The sequence below is a fragment of the Callithrix jacchus genome, chromosome 15, assembly GCF_049354715.1.
Source record: "Callithrix jacchus isolate 240 chromosome 15, calJac240_pri, whole genome shotgun sequence".
Lineage (NCBI taxonomy): Eukaryota > Metazoa > Chordata > Mammalia > Primates > Cebidae > Callithrix > Callithrix jacchus.
Window position 1 is genome coordinate 37,981,024 of NC_133516.1, and position 25,854 is coordinate 38,006,877.

The 25,854-nt window shown below is 44.5% G+C and overlaps 1 protein-coding gene across 50 annotated transcripts in view; it reads right to left on the minus strand.

Annotated features, from left to right (window-relative positions):
• ERC2 (ELKS/RAB6-interacting/CAST family member 2) overlaps positions 1 to 25,854 on the minus strand; it is a 973,896-nt gene that overhangs the window by 8,214 nt on the left and 939,828 nt on the right. The gene's annotated exons all lie outside the window — the stretch shown is intronic.

The following is a 25,854-nucleotide window of genomic DNA, read 5'->3' on the forward strand; positions in this document are numbered from 1 at the left end:
AACATAAAAAACATTTACAAGTGTATACACTAGAATATTATTAATATTTCTCTCTGGGTGGTGTTTTTCAAATTTTCTTCTTTAATTTTTTTTTTTTTTGAGATGAAGTCTCTCTCTGTTGCCCAGGTTGGAGTCCAGTGGCACCATCTTGGCTCACTGCAACCTCTGCCTCCCGGGTTCAAGCAGTTTTCCTGCCTCAGCCTCCCAAGTAGCTGGAACTGCAGGCGTGAGCCATGGTGTTCAGCCATTAAATTTTTCTCCTTTAGACTTTTTTTTTTTTTGCACTTTTTGGATTTTTTTTAAACCGAAGAATATATAAATAATATCATACTGAAATATAAAGCTATTTTCTTTGTGGGGAGGAACCAGTATTGGGTGGGATTGCTGCTCTTGACTTGGTTCTAGGTTGGGGGGGGTTAGAGGGGTGGAGTGGGTGACTGAGCACAGCAGTAAGATTCAACCCCAGGACAAACGCCCCAGGGAGAGCAGGCTATAAACGTGTGGTGTCTCACAAATATTCCTTCAGACTGTTTTTCTTTGGAATAAAGACACCTGCCCGATTATGGCTTTCTTCTCCTGCCCTTTCAATAGTGATTTGCAGAAACAGGCTGGGAGAAAGGGGTCTTTGGTAAACACGGAGGGGTTAAAGGGGAAACTGTTTAATAACAGTAGTAAAACGCAGGCTATTTTTGACATCTGGGTTAACGTCCATTATGTTCCATGTGCTTTCCAAATGTGTGCAGTGTGCCCCCAGGTACAAAAACAGACACCCATTCACGACGGCTTCAGATGCCCCTAACACACTACACGTGGTACCCACATAAAAGGCAAGCCCCTGATAGACTAATTAACAACGGTTGGAGAAGAGCCTCTCCTTCTCAGGGCAGCGGGCATCCTGCAGAACAGCTCCATGAAGCCATTCGGCTCACAGGAAAACCCAATAGAGTCGTTTCTCCTTAAAAAAAAAAAAAAAAAAAAACCAACAAAAAAACCCTATAACTACATCTGTGTTATTACTTAACATCTTTAAAAACGGGGTGGAACGGTTTCCCGTTTTCCTCATGAAGATTTATTTATTATTGTTGTGATCAAAGTGGCAACAAATTATGTTAAATCATTTAATTTTCTTGATAGGAGCAACCACCTTGAAACCATAATTCAAAAATATGAGTGGAGAGCAACATTTTACCTTGAGCGTGGACTCCTACAGCTCCACGGGGCAATAAAATGTAACACTTTAGAACCCAAAGGGCTGGGGGCTGGGGGCTGGGATGGGGGTGGGCTGAGCCAGCCCAGTGCTCAGAATTGCAAACTGCTGTTAGGGATGATGGAGTTTGCTGGGAGGAGGCAATTGAGGGACTTGGTATTTCATCTTTGGTTTCTGTGCGCAAAGTATAACTCACCCATAATGTTTTAAATGAAGAGATTCAGATGAATATGGGGTGTGTACATCGAAATGGCAGCGCAACCTGCTATGTTTCCGTAGGATTTATTTTTGCTGTTATTATTGTGGAAAGGATTATTAACAGCTACCATTTGGTGCATGCTATCTGCCACCGCCCTCTGTGTTTTGCATTAGTATCTAAACCCAGCTTGATACCACTGACGTACTATGCAGTTGGTTAACAGTCCTTCATGCAGATGAGGAAACAAAAGCTTAAAAGAACTGGATGGTTTTGGTAAAATTCCCCACCTCCTTGGGGCCTCATTTGAACCCATGTCTTTTGGACTCCAGCAACCATTCCCTCCAGAGACCATTGCCTCTTTGAGGCAAGGATTTCCTAAACCTATCTTTTGTGTCCTGCCTTTCCCATTTTCCTAACCTCTCCATAATACCTGTGATATATAACTATTTTTTTTTTAATTATCTAACAACTGGTCAGGTGCAGTGGCTCACATCTGTAATCCCAGCACTTTGAGAGGGTGAGGCAGGTGGATCACTTGAGGCCAGGAGTTCAAGACTAGCCTGGCCAACATGGTGAAACTCAGTCTCCACTAAAGATACAAAAATTAGCCAGGTGTAGTGGCAGGCACCTGTAATCCCAGCTACTCGGGAGGCTGAGGCAGGAGAATTGCTTGAACCTGGGAGGTGGAGGTGGAGGTTGCAGTGAGCTAAGATTGTGCCACTGCACTCCAGCCTGGGTGACAGAGTGGAGTCTGTCACTCAAAAATCTCGAAAAAAATATATATTTATCTAAAAAAATATAAAAATTTAGATATATCTAAATAAATGTATCAAAAAATATATATCTAAAAAAGTATGTTTCCTTTTTAAAGAAACATTTATTCTGCAACCCTAATAGAACCATTATCTGTTTAATATGCACTATGATAATTGCATGACTAATAAAGTAAAAGTGCTTGTTCACAAAACACCTAAAACTATCTCCTGGATATGCTTCCCCAGCCTCCAGCCAGCCTTGCCTGGGAGATTGTGCCCGGTCATGGCCTTCTCCCACGGGCAGCACCAGGCACAAGCCGGCTGATCTTACATTCACTCCTGCCACCAGCCAGCCCCAGCACCACCCTACTCTACATTTTGGGCTTTTGTCTTCTCAAGGGCAGAAGGCAGTGACATTAAAAATTAGATACCTGCCATTCAACACAAGCATTAGGTACTCTATGTACTTTTTAAAGCATTGGTTGAGTAGAAATATATTTGGTTGTTTCTCCCCAAAAGAATACCTTCTTTAACTGGAGAGACTGCCCATGGCCAAAGATCTTCCACGCTCTCCTCCAGGTTTCTCTACCTCCGAACTGTGGCCACGTGGGACTGGATGATTTTTTGCTGAAGGGGCTGCCCTGTTCATGCTAAGCAGCATCCCAAGCCACTCCCCACTAGGTGCAGTAGCACTGGCCCTCCCCCAGTCACACAATCAAACATGTCTCGGTACATTGCCAAATATTGCCCCACTTGACAACTATTCACCTAATCAATTGTTATGGACATAATTGGTTGACTGTGCTGTTTTAAAAAGTAATATGTTGGTAGATGTGTACAGTATATGCATACATGCATTACCTATATAAGATATGAACACTTTTAGATAAATAAAGATTAATTTCTAAGCTGCTTTCGTATTTATTTCAGAAACAGCTGCATAGATTTAAAAGTCCTATGGAAATAGGTACAATCTCAGTAATAAAAATAATGAAAATGTACAACTTATCTGACATAAAAATAGAAATGCTACAATCCTGAGATAGTGAGACACCTAAGACACTTGCTGAGCTAAGTGAAAAGGTGAAATCTAGTTTAAATTTATAGCATTCCTTCAGTGTCCCTCTAGGAGTTTGGCATTTTGCCAGGGTTCCTTGTTAAAAATTTGTTAAACGTGTTTGGCATTAATGCAAACACAAAGTGGTCATTTGTTACAAATTCTATTGGAATGCATTCATTTAAGGCAATGAAGTAGTTACTAGAAAAGAAAAAAAAAGTTCATTAAGTACATTTTAAAAATACAATGATGTATGCGGTGTGTGACTGTGGCGCCCCGGTGGCTATATAAATCGCTGACAGAATAACCACACATTGTGTTTAGTTTGAAATTGGAATCTTTTAAACAAAACTGATAGAAAAAAAACTGGTTTTGTTTGTTGTCAAAACCGATGGTAGTCTTTCTTTTCTGAACTAGTTAAAATAATGAAAGGTTTGGCACACAATTTTTAACATCTCAAAAATCTGAAACATACAGGTTAAAAGAATGCTTTGGGAATCTTTGGGGGTGCTACTACTGACATCAGAGATGGGGGCCGATCCAACAAACAGAACACCTGCACTCTGGAGAGAGGGGAAACTGCCCGAACCATCCTGGAGAACCCCACTTGGGTAGTGCCAGTACCTCTGCGCTCTGAGCTGCCTGAGGTTATTAGGTTACCTGCAGAGGGAAAACTGTGGCTTTCATCACAGAGACAATGGAATCCTATGAGCTAATATCCTAAGCCTGTGTCTAGAACTCCCACCCCCTGTCTTGCCCTAAACTGTTCACACAAAGGAATTATTGCTGAATAATAGTGACTCCTTAGCTTGCTGAAGAAACAGTTCTGAAGCTCAGCTCCAGGAGAAAGGGAATACTTGACATCATCTGACATGTGGCCCTGCAGCATGGCTCTCTGCGGATGTTAATGTGGAATGCCTCATCTCAGGGCCCTTTGATGCTGGCTAAGAACCAGTGTTAAAGGTGAATGAAAAACTCACCATTTCCAAGAAATATTCAGAAATGATTTACTACTTTCTTCTTCCCTCTCTCTCTCACATACTGACACGTTTAATACTTACCACCATGAAAGTATCCAGATAATAGAATCTCAGTGGTCCTGAGACCCTGGAACCAGCTCAAATTCCCATAGCTCCCAAATATCCTTAGGTTGGTCTCTTCTGCCATCTGGGTTTGATATTATCTAGGCTGCCCTTGAAGCAGATGGATCCAGGATCTCTTGGTTCCAATCTCTGGAAACATTCTCCTAGTTGGGAGTAAATTTAGCTTGGGTACTGGTTCATGCCTGTAATCCCAAAACTTTGGGAGGCTGAGATGGGTGGATTGCTTGCCCTGGAGTTTGAGACCAGCCTGGGAAACATGAGAAAACCTCATCTTTACAAGAAATACAAAAAATTACCCAGGCATGGTAGCAGATGCCTGTAGTCCCAGCTACTTGGGAGGCTGAGGTGGGAGAATTGATTGAGCCCAGGAGGTCAAGGCTGCAGTGAGCCATGATCACGCAACTACACTCCAGCCTGGGTGATAGAGTGAGGCCCAGTCTCCAAAGAAATGGATAAATTTAGACAAAACCTCTTGCATCCTGTACGTGGCCTGAAAAAGTTTACCCCACCCTTCACAAATGCCAAACAGGATCAAGAAACAAAAAGTCGGCCAGACATGGTGGCTCACACCTGTAATCCTAGCACTTCGGGAGGCCAAGCGGGGCAGATTGCCTGAGCTCAGGAGTTTGAGACAAGCCTGGGCAACATGGAGAAACTCTGTCTCTACTGAAAATACAAAAATCAGCTGGGCATGGTGGTGTGCACCTGTAATCCCAGCTACTCAGGAGGGTGAGGAACAAGAATTGCTTGAACCCGGGAGGCGGAGGTTGCAGTGAGCCGAGATCGCACCACTGCACTCCAGCCTGGGAGACAGTGAGAATCTGTCTCAAAAAGAAAAAAAAAAGTATAAGGACAGACAGAGAAAATACTTATCTTCAGAAGCAACAAGAACACATAACGGAAAAGGGAAGAAACACACCTTGAATATTGTCGAGCACATCTTGGTTTTGTGTGGCCTAACATTCATACCATTTTGGAAGCCTTCTTTAAGAAAAAAGAACACATAAATAATTGACTATTTCAAGTTTGATAAAAATATGTGGCCTTGTGAACACATCACTGGGGCCCCTCCCAGGGTGTTGGAGGGTCTGCCTACCTGACTTTTCCAGCTTACGTAACCCCAAACATAAGTCCCATTATCTTCATGATCATAACCCCTGTTATCTTATTTTTGAGATGGCATTTTCAAATTCCAGTGTAAATAAAGTAAAACATTGTTAAAAAGCCCCTGACTGAAAGAATTTGGTTTTAAGATGAGTCTGCCATAGCATATACAAGCCACAGAAAGACACTCCCTAAACTGGATGGTAAGAAAGTTGTCATGTTCAGGAAAGAGATGCCCCTCCTAGAAGAGGAGACAGGGAGGCATTTTGGAGAATTTGAAACATGAAGGCACAATTTGATATCTCAAGTTAGTGACCAGAAGTGGCTCCAATGACAAGTGTTTACAACAGGATCTTCATAGAGCCAATAATGGCAATTAGTCTCCAGGATTTGAAGGCGCCCTTCCCGCCTCACTGAGGTGGAATGCCATTTACTCTTGGGCTGGTGACTAATTAGGGGTCTCGTTTGAAGATCAAGGTTTTGCGATCCCTGCTTCTTAATAACATGGTTTGCCTGTCGGCCACCTGGGTCCAGGCGAGACCTCCCTTTCCCCCTCCCCAAACAGCAAGCATTGCCTTAGGCCAGAGCAAGTGTGGGCAGGAAACCACAGATCCAGCCTTTTGAGCAATTTAACCTCTTCACCGCCAAGATCCTGCAACCCAGTGCTTGATTCAGCTGTGCAAAAAATGGAGGCATTTGACGTTGTTTTTCAGGCAGGGCTGAAGGCTTGCCTGTGATGCAAAGAAACCACCTTGGAGGTGAAATGCTATGCAGCATACTTTATTGGAGAAGAAGACAGAGAGGAAGACTCCACTTTTCCAGATGAGTAGCTCATCACGAGGCTCTCTGCATTTGCTTCAGGTTGGGCCATTTGCAGAATGTATAATAGAAATGCCTGGCTAAAGTAGGGAGGAGGCAGAGCCCTGATATAACTGCTCAGGAGACCCAAGAAGCTGAGGTCCCTGTGTCTTCAGACATCTTGCCATGTGAGGCTGGGCTGGGGCTACACTTTCTAAGACATGGTGCAGGCGAGGCCAAAACAGCAGGAAAAGAAAGCTGCAAAGAATTAAGCTTGTAACAACTTGGGCAAAGCACAAACAGTGACTGAAGTTGGTCCTTTGGCTGTTGACACATGCTGGCCTGGGTCGGCTGTGGTCACTAAACCCATTAGCGTTCCGATGTGGCAACAGCTAATGCAGCAAGTTCAATGTGTTTTTGTTTAATTTCTAAATTCTGGGTGCATGCCTGCAACGATGGCCTGCTGAAGACAGGCAACCCCACTGCCATAAACACAGTCATCATTGTCAGTGATCTGAAATTCATTTTTTAAACTATTTATTTTTTGGCAGATAGGGGCTGAATGGAGTTTTGCATTTGGTTAACTGTTTTTTAATTTCAACTTGCTACACACTTCTTTGTGTTTTCTAAGCAACCACCAATTCAGACTTTCCACCGCAACAAAAGGAAAACCCTTCTCTGGGGGAGGGGACCATCTTTGGTAGTGGGGGAAGGGAAAAGGGGAACATAAACACAAGCCAGCAACCAGCTGGGTGAAGTCAGGCCTTTTAAAGATAGTCTGCCTCTCCCGGCCCTAATCCTCACCCACCTGCAAGTAAAGGAACAGGAAAAATGCTACCTTGTTTGGGTCTGAAGTGGGTTCTTAAATGAGATACGAAGGCAAATTCAGTATGGATTTTATATTGCAATGTTTATGAAAACTACAGGAATCCTTTCTTCCTTTCTCCTTTCCTTCCCATCCTCCCTCCATCTGTTCCTCTCTTCCACAACTTGTTTCAGCATTTACCAGGAACCACGCTAAGTACTAAGAACATGTGGCTGAACAAGACAGCCACTAGCTCTGACTTCATGGAATGTACATCTCGTAAGCATGCCAGACAGTATATTCAACAAATCATTAAACAGAACATGGGATTAGTTAATTAAAGTCATACTAAGTAACAAAGATGAGAATGGCCTGCCGACATTCACTGAACACAGACACTTGTTTCTAGTATTATATCCAGTCCTTATACTCTGGAGAGGTTGTCATTATTAACCCATCATAGCGCTCCAGAAATGGGTGCAAAGTGGTTACACGTGTCCTAGGGTGCAAGAATCACACCACTGCCCTACCACCTACTGATCCCATAGCTAGTAGGTGGTGCGGCAGTGGTGTGACCCTTGCATGGTAAGATGTCAAATCCCCAGCTTACAGGAGCACACTGGGATCCTGACTTGATCTGACAGGGGGGTTGGAAAGACTTTCCTGGAAGTCACATCTCCTGTGGTGTATGCATACATACTGGAAGAGAAGAACTTATTTTGCACTGTAGTAATTGACAAGTAACTGTGGATTTTAATGCATTCCAAGGGTTTTGCTCAGACTCTTTGCTTTCAAATCGATTTTCAGTCATTAATTTTTGTTTCCCAACAAATGCTCACCTACAGCCTCCTTCAAAAGCCTCCACTCTAGACGATCAAGCCACATGCATCCTCCTTCCCCTCCATGAGTTTGCATTATGGTCTTCTGGCTTCATGGTATTTGAGATGATTAAGCACTTTTAAATATGAAAATCATTAACATGTCTGAAGCATTCTTCCTGACTGTCAAATGTTTTGCCTTAACAAAGATTCAGAATGTCTTCCTTTCCCTGTCACACCAAAGCAATACATTTTCTCTTGGAAAATCAACTGCATAAATCCCATCCAGAAACCTCAAGCAATATATCTTGACATCTTAATTTCATTTAGAAGGAATGCAATGATTGATCATTTATCATTCTGAAATTGAGTAAACTATCGAGAGGATTCCAATCTATTGCTTCTGTGAAACTGATGGGATATTCACATGTCTTCTGGCTGCATGAAGGCTTTGGGGTCCAAGTTGCCTTTGAAAGAATGAGGATGCTAAAAAGATTATTGAGGGAAGGTATGCCTTTAAAGGCAAAGTATATTTCCAAGGCTTGACTTCCTCCAAATGAAACCCTCCCCCAGCAATGGCCAGGATGTGTGGTGCTCAGTTACTCCCCCTCCTCTATCTCCATATGCAGAATCTTTCCTTCCTGCCCTTATCTTTTCACAGGTAACCTTAAAGGACTGGGGAAAATTTGACATGAAATCAATACTGGTAGAACTTGCCTTCTGATCTGTAAGATTTCTATGTAACCTAAGCTGTTTTGTCCAACAATTTTTATTGCAGTGTAAACAAAAGGGCATCTTTCTGGGATGCCTTGGCCAGGCCATTGGCATTGTAGCTGACATTCTGGTTCCCACATCATTATAACGCCTTTATGTTGAGTAGAACTGCTTAGTCAGCAGGAGAACTGGCCGGAGTGCTACAGAGTAAGGTTTTTGGAGTGTTTACAGTACCACTGATCTTGTGCTATGTGTGGGGATGGGGCAGGACTATCAAAGTAACAAAAAACAAGGTTCTCAAGTCCAAGGATGTGTTTGGTAGGTCCCAAGTGAGTACCAATGATCTGTTTCCCATGGTGTAGGTTTTGAGAAATAGAACGGGATGCCTCCAGAATTCCAATCAATCCCTTCAAAAGTACACATTCACAGCATTTGCTCAGGAGGACCACTGCCCAACAGACCACCTTAAAGGGAAACAATAACATCCCCCTCCAAAGAATGAGGAGTTTGAGAAGAGCAAGCAGAGGTTATTTCAGTGGGAATCAGAGGCCAGTCACATTTACACAGTGCCAAGAAGCAGGCATGTTCTCTGGTTTGAACTTACATTTAAATCCCATGCCAAAGCCTGCTCTTGCCTGCATGAAGCACAAGGGCCCAGGGCTGAAACCCTTGGTTTCCCATCTCTAGCTCCCACTCAGGGATATAAGTGAACTCTGTAATTGTCTCCATGTGTAACTGGGAGCGCTGTAACAATGAACCTCTCAGATGGGCCCATTCTCCCATCTGTTATGGGGCTCCCAGCTATCATAAATGTTTCCAACTTAGATGTGGACGTACCCTGAGAGGGAATTTCTGTGCTGCTTTTGTCGCTGGTCACTTTGAAGATTAAAGAGAGAAAAATGTGTTTTCATAATATGTGAACTGGCTGAAAGTTTCTCTATTAAATCCCAAAGTCCTGGTCCAGGCAGGGGTCGGGCTTAACTCCTCTGAGAGGGTTGGCATCCAGGACTAAAGTCTAGGAAATGCCTTTGGGCAGACCTGGGCCAGAGACTGAGGGGCTGGGGCATGGCAAAGTGGTCACCCAAAGCATGATGCCAGTGGGTTCTGGGGGTACCCTTGAAGCCACTACCAAAGCCAATGCAGCAAGACCACAGGGTCCCCTGTAATACCCATGGATATACCAGAGGGCTCAGCTTTGCTATGGAGAACTTCCTTGGGAGTTAGTCCCTTGAGTGATACTGCAAAGCTCTGCAGAGACATGTGAAATTCCTGATCGGGTGTGCCAGTCCATGAATAGGGATTCCTACTGCTGAAGGAGGCACATGACTAGGTCTTCCTTCAGAACTTTTGCATAGATGTTCCCTTTCACTTGGGCACTTCCCCCGTCATCCTTTACCTGGCTGCCTTCGGCTTATCCTTGGATGTCTGCTTCAATATCACTTCTTCAGGGGAGGCTTCCTGACTTCCGTTCTTGGTCAAATCTTCTTGCCAAACACTATCTTGGCAATTCCTCCTCCCTCTCCCTGTATGCACTCCTGCTTCTGGGCAACTTGGCATCAGACATTTGTGTTTCTGATTAATGCCTGACTGCATCCTCAACTGCCTTCATGAGGACAGGCTGTGTGCGTCCGGCTCACTGCAGTGTTTCTTGTGTGCCTGCCACACAGTGGGCACACAATAAATATTGATGTAGATTAAGAAGACAGCTAAGTTCATTGATAGTAACACACATTTATCAAATGCTAACTATGTGCCAGGAATAGCCCTAAATGCTTCTGCAGCAGTGATTTTCAACCTCAGCACTATAGACATTTTGGACCAGATAATCTGTTGTTGCCATAAGCACTAAATGTGAGAGCCTGAGACAGGGCCTAACAGGAGCTTCATATGTGTGGACTACCCATCACTGCTTCCCCTTTCTGTTTGGCTGACTTCAGTCAGGTAAGCCACTTCACCTCTCTGAGCCTCAGTTTTCTCATCTCCAAAGTGAAGATAATAACTCTAACCTCTCCAGGTGGTTGAGAACATAAAACAAAATGAACTCTGCCTATAAAGCCTCTTATTAATGGCTGGCATATGACAGGAGTGCGATGAGCAGTGGTCCTTACTACCACCCCTCTATACTAGCCCATATACAGCAGATAGATGGGCAGCAGGAACAGCTTGATCCTGAGTGCAAAAATAACCAGAGTGGGGTGTTCATGCCCCAGTTATGTATGGGCTTGGTCATCTTCTTGAAAAGATGTGGGCAGAGTAAAGAGAGAATACATCACAGGGACCAGGAAGTAACGGTGGCAGAAGGAACCCCAAGCTTCCCCAAAACTGCAAATTCCCTGCCTCCAACCTGGGGCACCTCCGGCAGCCAGCCATGTTGGCAGCCTCGCACTTTCTCCTGCGCTCTTCCTGTTCACACAGCCCACCCTGTTTTACAAAGCTCCAATGGGGTTGTTTTTTCTTTTTTTTTTTTTTCATGGCTCCAGCTGTTAGATAAACTTTCAAGGATATTTCTGTGGCAGGTACAAACCTGGACAGGAAGCCTTGGGAAGAAATCCTAAATTAATTATATGTCAACATTTAAGCCACAAGAAGGAGCAGTTGTCATAAATTTTTGGAAGGTTAAAATCCAATTTTAGTTGTAAATGTGGAGCAAGCTAACTGACTCACTTGTGAACGGGTGCCAACAAAATGATATATTTTACATTCTTTCACAGCTTGTTTTGGCTAAACACAATGAAAAAAGAGAGAGAGGAATTACAGTTTTTATTCTTCAGTGGGCTAAGGTGTTCAATCATGCAAAAGAGCTACATGTGCCAAAGCAGAATAAATTAGCTGAGTTTACCCATATTTTTGGGTGTCTTCCACCTTTATAGAGAAAGGAAATGGAGCTGAAAACTCAGAAGAAGGCCACACGTACCACAGCACGGTCATCATTAGCGCTGATGGCCCAAGAATGCACATTCCTGATGACAAATCAAGACTCCTCCAGGAACCACCCTCATGGTTTATCCTGAGTCCTGACCAAACCCCGGCACACTAACAATTTCTAAAACATCATTTTCTGAGCATTTGCTCTAGGTTGAATTCAATGGTAGGGAGTCATGAGCAGAAAAGCAGAAGAATTTCCTTTAATTTTCACAAAATCAGGAAGGTAACTGGGTTACAGTTATAATTTTTGCTTATTTTCTCATTCATTCACACATTCATTCAGTTCTTCCATTCAATAAGCAATCCTTTTTGCCAGCCATGGGCCAGGACTGGGGATTTGAGCGGGGGAGTAGGAATAATTCCTAATCTCGAGGCTTGTAGCCAGGTCAGGGGCACAGACGGGTAAAAAGTCAACTGAAATACAATGGGATATGTAAGCTCATGGGGGCCCCAAGATGCCCCCTAGACACCTCGTATGGTGTCAGAGAGGGCCAGCAAACATTCCTCATAGGAGATGACTTCCAGGTTGAGATGTGAGGGGTGGTGAGTAGGAGCTACCCAGTGGAAGAGGGAAGAAAGGAGGTTTCTGAGCAGAGGAGCAGCATGTGGTAAAGTCTGAAATAGAGCCAAACCAAAGCTGACCCAGAGAACCTCAAGGATCAAGTACACAACATGGAATGGGAAGCGGGGAGTGGCAGAGCCAGGGCAGAGAGGCAAGCAAGGCCAGGCTGCGCGGGACTTTGTGGCTATATTGAGAGTCTGGATGCTGCCTTCAGGCAGTGGGACACCAAGAAGGGGAGTGACCTAGCCAGATGTGTGACTTCAGGGCAAAGTGGAAGCTGAGTGGAAGCAGTGGGGGACTACAAAACCTTTCCTTAAGGGAAGAACAATTTCTTGGGTGGTGTCAGTTGAACTCTTTCCCCTAAAATGATATTTTCAAGTCCTAACCCCTAGCAACTGTGAATGTGACCTTAGTGGGAAATAGGGTCTTTGCAGATATATTTGAATTAAGATTATACTGACCTAGGGTAGGCCTTAATCCAATGACTGGTGTTCTTAGAAGACGAAAAGTTGGACACAGACACAGAATATAAACAGGTGAAGGCCACAGGCTGATGGAGGCAGAGAGTGGGGTGATGCCATCTACAAACCAAGGAATGTCAGTGGTGCCAGCAACCACCAGGAGCTTGGAAGAGGCAAGGAAGGGTCCTCCCCTAGAGCCTTCCAAGAGGGAACGGCCCTCCCAGCACCTCGACTTTAGACTTCTGGCCTCCAGAACTGTGAGAGAATAAATTTCTGTTGTTTTAAGCCAGCCAGTGTGTGGTACTTTGTTACAGAACCTCTAGGAAACGAATACAGGAGTCATGGCAGAGTCTTGCTGCACTGCTCCCAACATACTGAAACTCCAGGCTGCCTTGGTGCTGGGACCATGGGGGTCCATTTGGGAGAGCGTCATCTGAGATCCAAGAAGCATCTCCTCTTACCTCTGTCTCCCTTTGACCTGGTTGAGCAATTCCTGCTCAAGTCCTGCGTCATGGATCTCCCAAGGGTGGCTGTCCGTGAGAGAGTTAGCACCAAATGTCAATATTTGTCCACAGGCAACAGTTGTGTTTGCACTATGAAAGCTCCAACAGGTTTTTTCAGAGATTTCAATTGGTGTGGTCTTCAGGCCATGAAGTAACCCTGTCCCGAGGAAACCCCTGAAGATGAGCCAGGAGAGACAAAAGTCCCAAACAGTAGGCTCTGGCAGGCAGCATCACAGGAAGCATGAGCGGGCGCGTCTCCGGGCCAGGGTCTTCACGGGGCCTCAGCGCACAATCGCTGTGCTTGTGTTGCTGCTGGGGCTGGACTTCCTCATGCGGCTCAGCTGAAGCCTCCTCGCCCTCCCTTGGTGCTGATCAGCTGTTCCCAGCAGCAATGTCATCCTCTTCCCAGCACTCCAGCTGACACAGCTGATGGGTCTGCAGGCCAGCAGGAGCACACATGTCTCCACACCTCCTTCGGGAGGAAGAGATGTCCCAGGCACCCCAGTTCTGGCCTGGAAGCATCCACATGGTTATTCAGTGCCTAGCACAGTGCCTGGCACTAGGCGGTTCTTAATAAATGAATCAGTGAATGAATGAAGACCTTGGACTCTTTAATCCAACTGAATTTGAGTCTAATCGTGGTTTAGCCCATGATTAGCTATGCAACCTTGAACAAGAAACTGCACTTTTCTGGGCCTCCACTGCCCCATCTATCAGATGGAGATAGTAAAAATATCTACCACAGAGGTATTGAGAGAAATAGCATAGACCACACATGTTAGTGCTTAGTGGGTGCCTCACAGTCCTAAGGGCTCAATAAATATTAGTCAATATGACTATCATTTTTATCATGGAGTTGTGTGCCAGTGTAACAGACGTGTTCATATGTGCCAGCTCTAGACTTGGGGAAAATGATGAGAGAAGAGAGTGTAGTGAAATCCTCTTAAGACTCCAGTTCACAAACCCTTCCTATTACCTTGATCTCAACTGGCCGTCATGACAACTCTGACGTAGGGCAAAGATTCCATCTCCACTGCTGATAAAAGAATCTGAAGTTCAGGGCAATTAAGTAACTCAGGCAAACATCTTTCAGTGATAAGTAGCAGAGCAGAACCCCAACCCAGAAGTCTTCCCATGGCATCACAACAGAGCACAGAGGCATACCATGTCCCCTCCTGGAATGAATGAGAAACTCAATTGCAAAATGATTCTCAGGTATAGATGGAAAAGAAAATAAAAACTAAAAAAGATAGGATGGAAACATTAGGGGACTTGGGCACTTCTTTCTGTGTGGGTGTGGGTAGTCAACTCCCCTTTTCTGACCTCCCCTTTTCTGATTCTCTCAATCTCTTCTAGTTCTCAAATCCAAGAAGGAGGCAATAGGGTAGAGTCAGAGGCCACTTGCCAGCCATGATTTAATGTCCTGAGCCTCAGTTTCCTTCCCTGTCCAATAAAGATGGTAACACCCCCATAGGCTTCCTTGGAGGATCAGAGGTAATATGTACATGAAAGGGCTTCACAAGCAGCAATGATATTAAAAAGGATGAAGCAAAATATGATGGCAGATTGGATAAAAGAACCGGAAGGAAATGGTCCAAGATAAAAAATGCATTAATATTAACCAACAGGTTCCTTTAGAACAACAAAGCAATGAAACAATAATTTTAGAGAAACAAAACCCTGCCTAGGAACAGCCTGCCAGAGGGAGCGGAAATGAAGGCGCAACCAAGTGGCCCTTGGCTTACCTATCTGGAAAATACAAGATGAAAAAGATTCTTTGTAAACCAATATTTGTAAAAGCCCCACTGGGCTTTCTGCCTGCACAGACTGCCTATTATCTTGGCAAAGGATGAAAACAAGTGAATTCTTATTTAAAATGAGCATGAAGCACATTCAGGTAAATGTTATTGGCATCATCACGAGCTGCCATTCACTGAATACCTACTAAGTGCTGGTCGTTGGGCCAGGAGCTGTCCATAGATACTTTATCAGACAAAAAAGTTTTAGCACTCTCATAAGGCAGGCATAATATTCAATCATTCATATATTTATAAATGTTCATGTTTCCTTGTTCAACAGATATTTCTTGAGCATCCATTGTGTGCAGGTATGGGACCGTCTAGTATAGACACAGGGATAAACAAGGTCTAGTACTTTTCTGTAAGACAAGTCATTTCTGACTTGTTGAGATTATTCTTTATTTAACAATTCCTTGTGGGGGTCTGCTCTATGAATTATAGGATGTTCAGCAACATCCTTGGCCTCCACCCACTCAGATGCCAATAGTACCCTAGTTTGATAATCAAAAATGTCTCCAGATCTTGCCAGATGTCCCTGGGGGTAGAAAGGGATATGGGGGTTGGATTGCTCCCAGTTGAGAACCGCTGACTTAGATCTTAATTTCCACATCTCTTAAGGTGAGGAGAGTGAATCTCAGAGAGGCTAAATCCAAGGTTGCAATCAAACAGGGGATTCTGCCACAAAAAGCAGAAACCAGAGCTGGCCTTTGAAGCTGACAGGGTTTTCTTTCTGCATGTTGAGTTCCAGGAGGTGGGAGTCCCCAGGCCACAGCCATGGGATTCTCTCTCATTTACTATCAATGCATATCCACCCTTCAAGTCTACCTTTGGATTCTTTGACTTTTTCTCTCTATGTTTGCCAAATCAGAACCATAATAAACATTTAATTATTTAAAGTTGAAGGAAACTTTCTGAACCCAAGATATCCCTGCATATTGCTATGAATGTGAGTCAATTTTCCAGTGAGCTCCTGGATTGGCTATGGAGCACAGTTCATGTTTTGACCCCTTTAACAGTAAGTTAGTGAGGGTGTACAGAAACTCTTAGAGGAAAGAGAACTGGGATTATTACTTTCCCAAACTATCTTGGAATTTTTAAACTTCAAAGTTGTATTTCAGCTCCAAGGTTAGCCTAACCTTTACAAAAGTTACTTCGCAAATATATGCAAGATAAAGAATTCCCTGGGAGAATGTCCACCAGGATCCTAAGCCTACGTTCATATCTAATTTATAATCACCCTGAAAAAAAATGAGTTCTTCTTTCAAGGAGCTCACATTACCCTTGGTCTGGTATTGTGCAGAAGAGTGACAGGTGCAATTTACATGAATAATCACCACAATCAGCCACAATTAAGAACAAACCGGAAATGTGCTCTTCAGAAGGAGAAACTGCTACATCACACAGTCAGCTATTGCTCCTCCAAATGGTGCCCAGGCCACTGACTGCTACGGATCAAATGCAGAAGCTACAGGAGAAGTAATATGGTTGACGACTGTGATTCAAGTACTCTGGCCTTGGAAACCTGAGTTCTAGTACCAACGTTGCCATTAACTCATTGTGTGGCCTGGAAGACACTTTCTTCACTGGGCCTCAGTCTTCCCATTTTCAAAATTAGGTCATTGGTCTAGACAGAATAAAGAGGAGTCTTTATTCTCTTCCTAAAGCAAGAAGAATAAAGGATTTCTCTTTGGAGATGATGTCATTGATAACTGTGATATCTCACAGTAGGCATTCCATGAATGAATGAATCAACAAATGAGTGTAGTTTTCTTGCAACTGTAATGCTGAGCTGCCTCTGCCATCTTATTTAATTCAAAACCAAGAATACCTTATCCTGGGGAATAAATGATGTATAGGTTTATGAAAACCATGCTATGGTCCAGGGGTTGGCAAGATAGCAAAGGACCAGAGAGGAAATGTGCTAGGCTTTGCAGGTCTTGTGATCCTGTCACAACTACTCAATTCTGCAATTGTGGCATGAAAGCAGCCACAGACAATAAGTACATGAATGGGTGTGGCTGTCATCCAGTAAAACAAAAATAGGAGGCAGGCTGGATTTGACCGTGGGCTACCGTCGGCTGGCTCCTGGTATGGCTTGAAATGTCTGACCTGACATATGTTCTCTCTGTCTTGATCACTCCCTGGTGGTCTGGGCCTGGAGAGCAGCACAGCAGCTTCCTAAGATATCTGCAATAATTACAGCCCTGTCTCTCCCTCAGATCATGTGCTATGGTCAGATCCTACAAAAATCTCCCTGTAAGAACCTCCTTGTCAGCTTAGGAGCAAGTATCTCCAAGATCGTAGGCATCAAAAGCCATACTTTATCCATGCATTAGGCTGAGGCCTCTAGAGCAGGGAAATCAGAAGGAAGAAATGGTTGGAAACAGAGCACCCATGCACAGGAATTTGGCCCACCACTGTCACTTGCTCATCACTGGGAAATCAAATCCAAGTGTTAAGAGTTATGAAGCCCAGTTACTACAAGCAGCAGTCAAAGGTGGGGGTTGGCATCCCTCCTCCACCAGAACACCTTTGCAACTCACACATGAGCATAGTTTGGATTCTAACAGGTCTACGAAGGGATAATTTGATCGTGAGGTCATTGCACGGGGCTCCAGAGCCCAAATGACCTTTTGAAGTCTGCTCAGAGAACCTCGTTATGTTGCATTTTGGAGTCGATCCCTTCTCTGATTTTTTCCAAATCTTTTTGTCCTTTCATTCCTTTGATGGTTAGATTTTTGCTTAATAGAGAGGCACAGGCTGAGGGGAGTGAGAGCCATGGAAGGAACCAGGAGGAATGACTTGATGATTAAGTGAATGATCCACCCTGGGGGCTTTGGCCCGCTACTCCTTGGGCTAGGCTTGCTGGCTAGGACGTCTTTAAGGAGCTGCAATTCTCCAGAAGGCAAGACTCCCATCGGTTACCAGCACAATTTGGAATGAATTGATGCAACCCTAGAGTCACAAGCAGGAGCCCTTGCCAAAGCAAGCACAGTTTCCCTTCATGTAAAGCAGTAATTGGGAGTAACTTCTAGGAAAAAGAAGCTGATCCTTCCCCATGACAAGCCACCCCTCCCTTGCCCCTGAACATTAATATGTTTGCTCAGCCCACTGTCTGCCCCTGATGTGCATTTGTGTCCTTGCTGCCATTTTTCATACTAATGACTCCCGACTTCCTGCTAGCAGAATGTCAGAGCACAGAGAGGTCCCCAAAGATTCCTGGTTCCCTTTAAAAGGATGATGAAGGGTGGCCTGGTGCATAACCACACGCACAAATCACAGATACTCACGATCTCATCAGGAAAGGAGGTCATTCTCCCTCTGATTTCAACCTGCTGATGGGAACCCTCAGCCAGGCCCAGGATTCCAGCTCAGTGATAGAAACAAATTCCCCCGCCTGGCTGCTTTTGTTGAATGGCTTGCCTTTCCCTGTGCCACCACGGGAAATGACAGGACACAGTTCTCTTCTCTCCTTCCCACTTCAACATATTTGAAGAGTTTTAAGGCACAAAGCAAAGCTGGGGAAGGGTCTCATCTCACTTGCTTGAATGAAAGGCTTGGCAGTTTTGCACTCATTAATCATGGCTGTAAAAGACTGGCAAATCAAATTGGAGGAACTGTCCTCCAGCCTTTCCATCCTGATATTCCAGTTCCAAGGCTGCTGTATACCACGACTATGCACGTAGGGCTATGCAAGATCTTTTGCTTGAGCTACATCATCCTTTTCATAGGATTTCCAGTTCTTCTTTGTGGCTTAAAGATATCAAGGGCCGTTTCAAAGTAACTATGACTAGGAGAATCCCCTGCGTGAATGGGAAGACCACAGAGCTGACTTCAAGTCCGGGTTAGACCTGCATCCTTGTCCCAGCTTTAACATCAACACAGAGGGTGACCTGGGTTGAGCTGCTCAATGTCTCACTGCCTTGATCAGAGCTCCCCAGCTATATAGGCCTCTTCCTCTGAATCTAAGGACCAACACAATATGATTGCTTTCATTTTATCATCACAAACATCACTAGCAACGGGGACTAAGCTGGGGCTTTTCATGGGGTACAAAACTCAGTAAGACTCATCCCTGCCCTCAAACAAACGAGCAAATAAATGTCTACGTCCAATGTATCTCATAATGATGATGATACTTACTGAGCGTGAAGCAGGTGTCAAGTGTAGTTTCTAAGGCTGTTTACGTATATTAATGTACTCAATTCTCCCCAAGTCCCTTTTCAATACATACTCTTTTTATTCTCATTTAGAGATGAGAACACAGAGGACTGAACAGAGCAGGACCATTGTTCAGGTTCATAAAGGTATTAAGTGGTACAGCCAGGACTGAGCCCAGTCTGGCCACAGAGCCCTGGAAGGTGCACTCCCATGTCACAGACATAAAGGTACTATCAGGCTCCTTCCTTACTTGTGCTGTGTTCTCAGTTAATTGATTCATTTTTTCATTTATTCCAAAATATTTTAATAAACTCTTGGTAGAACCTGCCCCAAGGCTGGGTGCTGGGATGATAGCAGCAACTGAGAAAGACAGAGTCCCTGCTCTCACAGAACTTTCAGTGGAGCAGGAAAAAAACTGCCTAAAACCCTTCTTCACTGGTGAGGACGCTTGACCCCTAGAATCCTGGGGCATGAGTCAGAAAATGTCTTCCTACTGACAGGACTGGCTAACCTGCAAAGACAGACTGAACGCTGGACCGCAGGGTAAGTCCCCATCTTACCAAAGTATGCTTCTCACTCAATGGGGTTTTCACAGGGTTAGCAAATCTTGTGTCCGTCAGGGGACACAGTTAAGATCTGGCAGGAGTGTCACAGATGGGAGTGCCCAGGCTGTGGCAGAGGTCTCCTGGCAACAGAGGCTGAGTCTAAGAAGGGCTCAGGGTACTTGGGTGAGGGGTGAGGCAGAGGGAAAAGAACATGACTAACCATTCTAACCAGGGTTCATGACTGTTTAAAGGTTCCGTCATCTCCATGTCCTGAATGATACTGACAATATTCACCTGAATCATCTTAGGAATGACCATTTGCTTCGTGCCCTGCACTAGGCTTGATGCTAAGCACACAACATGTCTTTTGGTATTTATTCCACTCTACCTCCCTGTAAGTAGAGTGATCATAGTTCCATCCAAGCCCCGATTCCACTCCCTCAGACAAGAGGAGCAAAGGAGCCAAAGAGGAGAAGATTGCCAAGAAGAGAGGAGAAATGAGAGGAGGTAAGAAAGGAAGGTGGTGGGGTGAGGGGCATGGGTAGGAGACCCAGAGGCAGCTCAGGCCACTGAGGCTGGTATGGGGAGATCACGATGCCAGCAAACCAAACAGCAACATGTGTGTGCTGCTTTTGGGGAGATGCTTCCCTGGGAGTCTTAGACCCACTTCTTGCTCTCCTGACTCTCACGTGCCTATACTTCACCCAGGACAGCTCTGCATTTTCACCCTTCCAGAGGTTCTTTATAACACTTCCTTTGAATTAAAGATTTCATATTATTTTGATGATGCAGAGACAGTGAAGCCCAGGGAGTGAGTGGTCGCGTGGCAAGCTGGATAAGAATGTGGCCCCTACAATCAGACAGGTCAGGCTGGAATCCTGGCTTAGTCACTTACTGGCCATGTACCTTGGGCAAGCAACATTCTCTGTGAATGAAAGCCCAGCTTCTTTCTCAGGAAAAGGATAACAGGAACTCCACACTGGATGGATGTGAAGATGTGATGAGGTCCTGTCCTCAAGAACTTAGCACAGTGGGGTGCAGTGGCTCATGGCCATAATCCCAGCACTTTTGAAAGCCAGGGTAGAAGGATTGCTTGAGTCCAGGAGTTTAAGACCAGCCTGGACAACATAACAAGACCTCATCTCTACAAAAAAATAAATAAATAAATAAGAAAGAAATTAGCCTTAGCGGGTATGGTGACATATGCCTGTGGTCCCAGCTACTTGGGAGGCTGAGATGGGAGGATCACTGTGATCACACCAATGTACTCCAATCTGGGTGACAGAGTAAGACGCTGTCAGAAAAAAAAAAAAGGCCAGGCTTGGTGACTCATGCCTGTAATCCCAACACTTTAGAGGCCAAGATGGGTGGATCACTTGAGCCCAGGAGTTCGAGACCAGCCTGGGCAACATGACAAAAGATTGTCTCTACAAAAAAAAAAAATTACAAAAATTAGCAGGGTATAGTAGCACATGTCTGTAATCCCAGCTACTTGAAAGGCTGAGGTGGGAGGATCAATTAAGTCTGGGAGGTAGAGGCTGCAGTAAGCTGAGATCACGCCACTGCACTCCAGCCTAGGCAACAAACTGTGTCAAAAAGAAAAAAAAAAAAATAAGGACCTGGTGAAAAGTAATAGCTCAGTAAATGGTAGTGAGTATGATTTTCAGTCCTATTCAAATTCTTCCTATTTCTTGGAGTCAGGCTGCAATCTGAAGGAGCACAAGGTGATGACATGAGATTCCCCAGTCATGTCAAAACCAGGACCCAAACACAACAGTGATGGTACCCATGGTTTTGAGAGGAAATGGCTAAGCATCATGGTCAATAGAAGACATGTGGTGAAGAGGCAATGTCTGCACAGAGAATCCAGTGGCTGGAGTCTAACAGCAGAAACAGCCAGGGACACATGTCACTCGACCATCAACCATCAGTCACTGGCCATTTCCTCCAGGGTTCCTGCTGTGACCATGTCACATCCCAGGTGTATCCAGGATGTAGCATTTCACCGTGTTTGAGTTCAGTATGTTATTTCAGTGCCTTGGAGCTTCATTTCCTAACCAGCTTTCCAAGTGGGACTGATACATGTTCCCCTTCATCTTGCCTGATTTGTAATTTCACCAGCTCCTCTTCTAAGTGACAGGAGAAATATCCTCTGGAATATTGGAAAGCAGGAAACTACTTTACAAAAATAAATGGGTACCTTAAGCCAACTTGCTGGAATTCCACTGCATGACTGCCTTCCAAATTCAACTAAGGCCCAGAGCACCAGCAGGTCCAGGAATATTATTTTTAGAGAGAAAGGCTGTGGGAGGGGTTGGGGGAGAGAAGGTGGAAGTCTGTTCTAAGCCACAATTGAGGAGTGTTGCCAGAGCAAAGGATTTATATCCAGGAGACAAATGTTTGGCGAAATTGAGGTTCTGATGACTGGTGTGAGCTACTGGCAGCAGATAACAGTGGAAAAGGTGAAACTAAAATAGAGGCAAGGCTCATACCCATGAATGGGCTGTCTGTACCTTCTCCAAAGGGACTAGGACCATCTCCCTCATCCTACGTGGACCTTCTTCCATTCCTTGTATTCAAACAATACAGGCTGGGCATGGTGGCCCACACCTGTTATCCCAGAACTTTGGGAGGCCGAGGTGGGTGGATCACCTGAGGTCAGGAGTTCAAGACCAGCCAGGCCAACATGGTGAAACCCCATCTCTACTAAAAATACAAAATATAGCCAGGTGGAGTGGCAGCTGCCTGTAATCCCAGCTACTCAGGAGGCTGAAGCAGGGAGAATTGCTTGAACCTGGGAGGCATAGGTTGCAGTGAGCCGAGATCACACCATTGCTGTCCAGCCTGGGTGACAGAGCTAATCTCTGTCTCAAAGAAACAAAAACAAACAAAAATACACAAACAAACAATAGTTTGAAGTCACAGATTCTAATCCCATTGTGTCCGATGTGCCCAGGGTAAACTTTCTAAAACATTAAAGTGGCATAAATCCCTCTGGTAGCTTCTCATTGTTCTCAGGAAATAGCCACAAGACCAAGTCACCTCCTTGAGCTTCTTCTGTCTTCCCAGATGCCTCCACTCTCTGATTTAGCTTTCTCCTTTCCTTCTCCACTGGACAAACTCAAACTCACCATTCAGACCTCATATTAGACAACACTGCCTCTGGGAAGCTCTCCCTGAGCCCCAGTCTGAGTTAGATGATTGTCGCCCTGGCTTCCAAGGCCCCATACCTCCCCGACCCTGAGATTTCCCGGACGTAGCTGTGCAGTCCTCCACGCTGGGCTGTGAGCTCCGTGAAGACAGGGATCCTGCCTACTCAGTCTGCCACTGTGGCCGTGGCACTGTGCTTGATGCAGAGTATGTGCCCAATAAGCACATGTTGTATTGACTGACTGAACTGACTTGATGCAGGGCCTGGAGTAAGGCCTTACAGAATCCAAGTTTGTTAGTCCCTGTCGAAAAAGTTGAAGTTATAAATTGAGAAATTGTAAAACATAAAAATTGAAACTTATTTAGAGAGTTTGGTAGTAATAAATCTGAACTTCCTGCCACCCTGCTAAGGGGCTACACTAAACAAACAGGTATGGGAAATAAATGGAGAGTAGGAGCCCCTACCTTCTTACTCAGATATTAAGACAACCTTGCAGAAGTGGGGAAAACCCTAGATCACCCTAGGAATGCTGATGGCCTCCCAGCCCCCTCAGCCCAGTCCCTCAACCCTGTCCTACAGGAAGGGGCTGTGAAACCTCAAGCTTTTGCCTTGAAATTAGAGGCATCTAAACCTGTTGCTTAAGAACTTTTGCCACATATAATTATTGACCTGAGACATCAGTCACATTCAAAAATTCTATGCTGACAGAGGGCAAAAGAAAAGCGTCTAGAATATCAAAAGGTAAAGGGTCCAGATTAAAAAGAGAGATGCAAGGAGGCCTTTTCCCAAGTTGCAGCCTTTAATTGACTCCAGTCTCTGCTGAACACCTTGGCGTCCTTTGTCAGCATGCTGGGAGGCTGCATGGACTCCACTGACACCCGTAACTTGCTGCAGACTGGCGGCAGCCACATTTCCCCAAGGAGTCTCCCCTCCCTGCCATGCTGGGTGCCACAAGCAATCAATGTCTGCAAATGACAAGTTTGCTGAAAGAACAGTCTTAGAAGCTGTGACAGTTTTGGAGCATAGAGGTGGAAGACGATGGTTTCCCCCCCTGAAGTGACAGACTCCAGAAAAGCATCTAGAATATCAAAGGGTGAGATGCCAGGCCTGAGACTTAACAATGTCTGGGCCAAAGGGAGGCTGGCTGGTGTTTTTCATTCAAAGGTCAGTTGAGTAAATGTTATAGTTAGCTAGCTCATTTCTTTGGGTCCTAGCTTACCCATCTGTGAAGTGATTCTAGAAAAATGATTGGTGTCTCTGCTCCCCTACTCACCCTTCAGAGCAGAGGCGTACTTTTAAATTAAAAAGCTCCCCCTGCTTACAAAGGCTGCATACTTTGGGTCACCTCTAGTTTAGTACAAATGCAACTTTGCACTCATTCAGATATAAAGAAATTGTAAGCTGCCTTGGAAGGAAATTAAAAAGACAAACCAGGGTAATTTCTGCAGAAAGCCTTAGAAACCAAAGTCCTGCTTATTCTGCATGGAGAACACAGGCCATAAGGATACATTTCAACATCTTTTCCTTTTTAAAAAAGTTTCATTAGCATCTTAGTTTTCTGCCAAGAAGTCCAAAAATGGACCAAAGGCCCTCTGAACCACAAATGAAGGCTGCACCTATTACTCTATCAGAACACTGCATCCCCCTTCCCCCAGTTGCAGACAAGCCCACCGCCCTCCAATTGTCCCTCTGGTAGGTGTGTGGGAGGCAGTGGGGAGGAGATACTCCATATGATCAGCATGTCAAATCCTCTGAGGTCATTTAGGATAAAAACTGGTATCAAAAGGAATGTCAAGCAGAGGAATCTAAATAATTAAAATCTGTTAGTAGCTATAGACCATCATCTCTTCCTCTTTGGGGTTTTTGTCCCTGGACTTTTCTTTTTCTCTGAATTCCACATCAACCCGTGAGACTTTGCTGGGCAAAACCAACTTTCCTCTGGTTGCTGGGCTGTGCTTATTAAATGTGGATGAATGTCAATGTCACCCATCTCATTAATAATTGATTTCCAGCCCTGTCTCTATTTGCAGAGCAGAAGCCACTTACAGAGTCTATTATTCCAACTCTGTGTGTGGGTCACAGGGCCAAAGAGGTTCCACCAGGGGTAACCTTTGTTGACAGCAATCACCATGACAACACCACACATCTCCAGCCTCAACTCGGATGCCGAGAAGGTGCTGAGTCCTGTCCCACACTGGGGAGAGGGTTGCAGTTTGCTGTGCTGAATGACTATGTGAGCAAAACTGCTGGCAAAATGGGATTTTTCCGTTTTAATTTTTGGTCTTTGTTGAACAGCATTGCGTTCCTTTAACGAACTCTTTTGGAAACCGCCATGGAAAAGGGCATTTTTGGATTCACAAAACAAAACTCTGTTTTTCTTTCTGTCTCCTGAGGCAAAAAATAAAGACAAAGTAAATCCCTCCCTGGCTGCTTTTAGGTCATTTTAAGTCAATGAAACCTATATAATCCCGGAATAACCGATTGTTTCTTTTCCACAGACCAAAGACTGCAAGCTTAGATGGGAAGAATTACTGTTTTGCTTTTAACCACCTATTAATATTTTGTCCTACCAGCCACGCTTCCTCTATCCCTCTACCCCTTCTTTGAAGATTTTTCCCCCTCTAAATTAATGTTTAACAATTAAATGAAGCCAACGGAGAGATTTGAAAGATCCACACAATTACGGATTGGGTGGGCGTGCAGAGCCTTTAATTTAAGTGGGAAATGTTTCCCAAATTATGGCCTGAGACCTCACAGCTAATTACATAATTTTCTGCATCTGAAAAAACATAAGCCGAGAAAATGCAAACAGAATCACACTGATAATAAGAGAGAAAAACCTGGAAGGGGGTCCATCCATTATTTTAGGAAATAGAGCTACTAGTCATGAAAGAAACACAATGTTGGAGTATAAGAATGAAGAGTGCATAAAAGTACAATGTAGAACTCTGCACGATCTCAGAGGTCATCCGCCCCATGTTCATCGGGTTGAGGCGGGATACTGAATGGAGCAAGTCCACTGTGGCCAGATACATCTGAGAAAGAGCATATATTTTATCCATGTTTAGAGATTTTCTAAGACACATTTCACACTGAAAGCTCTAACTGCTATAAAAACAACATATTTAATGCTGTTTAGCCCAGAATTGGCCAAATGTATGTGGTTATAGATTTAAAAAAAATACTT